Raw genomic sequence first — 6,105 nt, forward strand, 5'->3', positions numbered from 1 at the left:
GTGACGGAGTCGCACAAACTTTACCTCCATCACTTTGGATTCTGAGTGTTGTTGAAAACCAGAGGATACGAGACGATATCTGACTCTGATTGAAATATCTGTTATTCTTTTTTACTGTGTCTCAGTTGTTTGTGGGTTATGAGCTCAGATGTCGGAGTGGTGATATCTGACAGCTGAAGCAGTTTTGTTTCTGTTTCTTCAGAAGACAAACAAACTGTAAATGTTCGACATTGTTAGAAAATGTTCTTTATAAATAAAGTTATTTTTCTTCTAATAGTTTTGTGCTTCCACAGCAGCTCTGTCTCTGTCTCTGATCTTTACTGCTTCATTTCTCTGTTGTCTTTGTCATCAGTCCAATGACACAAGAATCAGAGGTTTAACAGTGTGTGGCTCCCTCTAGTGGATGTTGTGGAGTATTCTGTTGTCTTTGCTCCAAAGGTTTTTGTACAGAGTTTTGCTGTTTCCTGTCACTGTGGGCTGCAGAGCACAGTAGTACACAGCAGAGTCAGACAGCTGAAGCTTCTGGATCTTCAGAGGAACTGATGTCTTGTTGATTTCAGCATCAAATCTGTCCTCCTGGAACTCTGGGGCTTTATCTGTTGCTCCAGAGAGAAATTTCCGCAAGATATATTTTGGGTAAGCGTTTACTTCTTGTTTGTACCAGAACAAGGTGGGTGTTGTTTGACTTGCAAAAGTACATCCAAGTGTAACTGTGTCTCCTTCAGCAGCAATGACATCTCCTTGTTCCTGGATCACTTTGTCTTCTCCTTTACACTCTGAGGAAGAACAGAACATGCAGAGGAAGACATGGATCAATAAACATGATTAAAAACTCACCATTAATCAGACTCACACATTTATTTAAGCAGAGGAAACATGTTGATGTTTGTATCTCACCAAAGAAAAGAGCAGCAAGAATAATCCACAGCCAATGTTCCATCTGTACAACAAGGTTTAAATCAACAGGAGAAACTAGCTGATGTTCAACATTCAGTCTGAGAATTGTTCTCTTCACAGCAGCACTTATTATTGACACAATGGTTGAACACAGTGCAGAAGGAGAGCCCCGCCTACTGGATGATGTCGCCCCCAGTGGAGCTGAGCAGTGTGCAGAAGTGTGTTTTTGTACACAGTTTTGGTGTTTCCTGTCACTGTGGGCGTCGCAGCAGACTCTCACTGCAGCAGATCAGATCTGAAGAGCCATTCATCTTTGGTCGTCAGCATCTTCTGGCTGTTCTTTTGTTCTACTTCATGTTCCCGGGCGTAAGATGAGGAACTCACATAGTTTTCATGGATATTTCAAGCCGTACTGACATTAGCAGCTTCCACAACAGTCATTTGTATTTCGTGTATGCTGTGTTGTGAAAACCTCTAAAGAGTAAATAAAGATACCAGTCTCTTCAGGTGAACAGAAAGCTTCATCTGCATTACTCAGGAGGGTTTGTCTTTTCTCCGACACTGTGAACAAGATTTTCTCTTAATGAATTACCTGGTTAAATAGTCACTGCACCATCTTGTGGTAGAAAAGTGGTATTGCATAGTAAAGTGTTGCCTGATGTCAGTTAATCTCTTTTTAAGTGACAGCATGAAATTTTTTGCGTTCTGTTGATAGCTCACTTTATCTTTTTTAAAAACACTGAAATCTTAAAACAGGTACATTTGAATGTTTTTGCCAATTTTTTTCAATATTTTATTTTAATTTTTCCAGCATAGAAACCCATCAACAAACAAATACAGCTCAAGTGCTGAGATAATAGGACAAGAAATAGCACAATAATAATCAATAGAGAAGGACAAAAAAAAAGAGAGATTAGAAACTACAAGTATCCATAATCTGGAACGTGCACAGTCAAAAACTGCAATTTCTGGATTGGGTGAGATGGAGATCCCGTAAGCTTTAGAGTACCAATCAAATATTTAGGACCAGAAGTTGGTCAATGCCAGGAAGCGTGAGCCAATGTGCTCTCTGATACTTTACATCTGTCACATATGGGGAAGTTGAAGGATAAATTTTGTGTAGAACCTTGGAGTAATGTAGCCGATGGACAATTTTAAATTGTATTAACTGATGTCTGCTGTTAACAGAGCAGGAATGAATCTTTGATAAGCATTTGTCCCACATTGATTCTGATATTTCTATAACCAATTTCTCCCTCCAAGCGTCTCTTATCCTTGTAGTCTGCACTTCAATGCTGTCATCAAACAAATGTACAATAGTGTAAATCAAACGATTGGAGTAAGGAGGGCTCAGGAGCACATTAAAAAATGTTCATGTGGAACATCTTGGTAATTCTTCATATTGGATTGCATAAAATGCCTGATTTGTAGGTAACGGTAAAAATGTGAAGGCGGTAAATTGAACTTTTGCTTAAGCTGATTAAATGATGCAAATTTTCCATCTATATAAAGATCTTTGAATTTGATTCAGCCCTTCTCCTTCTAAACATAGCAGGATTCATCATCCCAAGGAGGAAATGAAAACATACCCCAGCCCTTCCCCCCAAAACGCGTCCCCCAGAACCTGACGCATAACATCCCCTCTTCACTTCGAAGGGAGCTGCCGGGCAACTGGCAAGATATCTTCACACCCACCACTCAGAATAAAAACATAAAAGTGCTGTGTATTACCACCACCATGTAACGGGAAAAGCAAACATTCGCTGAGAAAATGTTACACCAGTAAGGATGTCTCATCTGAAGTTGTTGGTATAATGTTGTACTTGAAAGTCCAAAGCCAGTTCTCAGCATGGTGTCTTTTAAGGCTGCAGACCCTGAATTGGGATACAGCCCACACTTCAAATTTGGGGAAATGAACTGCACATTTGTCGACCGCATTTGGAGTACACTTCGAATTGGGACACCCTTCGTCGCGTCGCTGTGACGTAATCGGTCTACAAATGCGTACTACAAAGCGTGCGGTCGCTGAATTGGGACACAGCCAATGTCTCGAAGCAGACAGTCCAACAGACACTGCACACTGCTGGGTTCCAAGGATGCAGATCAAGGAGGACGCCACTTCTTCAGATACGACACACGATTCAGATAAGGCGTCTGGACAAAGAAAGGAGAAGCTTTCATCCCAAAGAACACCATCCCCACTGTCAAACATGGTGGTGGGAACCTGATGCTATGGAGGTGCTATTCAGAAAATGGACCAGGGAACCTAATCACAGTAAACGGCACCATGAAAAAAAAGAGCAATACATGAAGATTCTCAACAACATCAGGCAGTCTGCAGAGAAACAGCACAACACTGACCCAAAACACACAGCAAACGTGGTGAAGAAATGGTTAGCAGACAAAAACATTAATGCTTTGGAGTGGCCCAGCCAGAGTCCTGACTTGAATCCAGCTGAGAATCTGTGGAGGGAGCTAAAGATCAGGGTGATGGCAACAAGACGCTCCAGCCTGAAAGATTTGGAGCTCATTGCTAAAGATGAACGGGCAAAAACACCTGTGGAGACAAGCTGGTCGGCAATTATAGGAAGCGTTTGATTGCTGTAATAGCCAATAAAGGCTTTTCTATAGAATAGTGAGAAGGGTATGAATAATTCTGGACATGACACTTTTTGCTCAAATGTAAATAAAAGCTGAGAAATATTTTTTCCCACAGTGATGCCTCTTGTACGTCATCTTATCTTTTGGGAGATGCCTGTGTCACGAAAAACAAAACAAAACTTGCTGGTTGAATAAAAGTAACTAAGTCAAAATTTGCCAGGAGTATGAATAATTACACTGTTTGAAGGGGCAGCATCCCCTAAAGCCACCCGATTCTCGTCCACTGCGACGTTTTTGATATAGGCTCCAAACCTCTCTGATCACTGCCAGCTTACCTTGTTGTCGACAGCCTGGTCTTTACCTCCGACTTTACTCTGTATCCCGTAAACTGTTGGTGAATGACTTTCTGTGCACAACACCAAAAATCAAAAGACTCACATGTGCTTTGGTTTCTTTCAGGCTTATCTCGTTGCAGTTGTCTCTGTAAATCTGCTTTCCCTTCAAGCTGGTTTTTACGTGTCCCACATCCTTGATACTTTTGTCTGTGGTCATTCTGATGAGACTTTCAGCTGAAAGCTTAACTTTTAAGTGGGGAGAAGTTCCCACTCTGTGACAGCACCATCACCGTGGTCATTCTCTTCTCACTGAATTTCTCCTCATCATTTCTTGGTCTGGATGATATTTCGTGCCATTTTCAGCTTCTAACACTTCCTCACTTTGTATTTCCTGGCCTCTCGCCTCCTCACCACTCACTCGACCAGCCACGGTGCTGCCACACAGTGATCTGTGAGCAAGGCCTCAAAAACATCTGTCACAGCTGTCTGTGAGAACGACCAACACAGTTGTTCCCAAGCAAAAGAGGCTCTATTGCCAAATGTTCCTATGGTGGTTGCCAGGAAACCCAAACGATGTGTGTTGCTATGTCCATCTGAGAAACGGGGATGTACCTGAACTCATTTACACCAACTGGTGTCTGCTCCATTCATTTGTAATGACCGGTCATCTTTGACTAGGAACACCAAGAGTGTACGAATGTTGGATAAAAACACACAAAATTGTATGTAGACTAAAACATTTTGTGTGTTGAAGTCCTCTTTGTGGACAAAGACATGGAAGCTCAGATCAATTTAAACAGACATTCTTTAGACGTCTTGATGCTCATGCGACATTTCTTTTAGAGATAAAATGTTTAAATCTGTCAAATTTGAACACGAGGGTTGACCCCGTCTCCACACCCAGCTCCTGAACCGATTCTGGACTGAAACGACGCTAACGGCCTGATTTAAAGGTTGGTGGTCAACACACAGAAAACTGGACCCAGCATTAAAGGAGAACATAGTTGGTTTTTATTTAAAGTCTGATTCAATCTTTTCTGAAAGTCTACAGAGAGACAGAAACACAAAAAGCCTTAAAGTAAAGCTCAGATCTCAAACGTGACTACAAATCTGCTGTCAGAGCACAAACCGACGAGGACCCGCCGCCCTGAAGCCTCCCAAACATCTCCGAGTGGAATGTCATCGACGATCCAAGTACATCAAGTAACTCATATGAGAGTCAGCAGAGATCTACGTGGTGAGCTTCTGACACGAAAACAAAGAGGATCTTCTCCTTGACACTTCTGGTCGAATTCGCCCTCACGTTCAGGAATATTTTATCTTTATTATTGTTCAAATACACTTTGTAAATGCAACATGAAAAGCACAATCACACAGAGAACAGACACGTCTCTCTGAAGTCCGCTTTCGTAAAATGCCCCACCAGGAAAATAAAAACAGGCTTTCATTTCTTCCTCCTCAGAACTTTATTTTCTAAACATGGAAAACTGTTTCCTGTCAGTTCAAACTGTCAAATCCTGCTCAAGCCTGGCATCCTGATTAGCCAGCTGTCGCTCTAAAATAATGACAGCGTGACGCCACAGATGCCCCCAGATCCAGCATCAGCCCGTTCCCACCGCATGAACCTTCCCGGGAACTCGTTTAGACCTAAAAATCTACTTAAAGATGGACGAGGATCGAGTTTGGCTTGTTGTTTTAAAGCGGTTAAATACGACGGCAAAAATATAAAAACAAGACACCTGCAGTCTAACCTCTGCCTGCGTCATTTAATGAAGGGCGAGCCACAGTAACGAAGCGAATAACATCCAGCAGGTCATCATTACCCGGGCCGGGGGAAGGGTTTGAGTTCAGTGCCTCAGTTTGGAAATTAGTATTTATCTTTTTAAACGGCAAATATAGAAACACAAGTGTGCTGATGATACCACACTGAACACTTTATTGTTAGTGGCTGATAAAAACTGAGCCGTGAACTTTGTTCAGCTCCTAACGTGATGCGTTTACATCAGATCCTGAGTTTTCCCACAACGTGATCACAAAGTCGAAGCAAACACAGGCCAGCCGATTCTTGAGGGCAGCTTGAGCTCAATGGTTCAACTTCACTGTAGCTCAGAGGTCACAGGACAGAAAAACGTTTCAGTATTCATGAGGAGAAACTGTTTGGTGTCATGGCAACGTTAAATCTGTTTAGGATCCTGCTGCTCACACATAAACATTCCCGTCGTCCGAGCACAGAAAACCGTGACGTCAAAGGTGGCGTACGAGACTTCATTTG

At 42.2% G+C, this 6,105-nt stretch overlaps 1 protein-coding gene across 1 annotated transcript in view; it reads right to left on the minus strand.

The window, feature by feature from the left end:
* The window catches only part of LOC146612739 (uncharacterized), a 485,503-nt gene that overhangs the window by 455,625 nt on the left and 23,773 nt on the right, over nt 1-6,105 (minus strand). The window lies entirely within an intron of this gene.

The sequence above is a fragment of the Diplotaxodon limnothrissa genome, linkage group LG18 (assembly GCF_057381915.1).
Source record: "Diplotaxodon limnothrissa isolate DT_005_m linkage group LG18, D_limnothrissa_male_GT1.1, whole genome shotgun sequence".
Classification (NCBI taxonomy): domain Eukaryota; kingdom Metazoa; phylum Chordata; class Actinopteri; order Cichliformes; family Cichlidae; genus Diplotaxodon; species Diplotaxodon limnothrissa.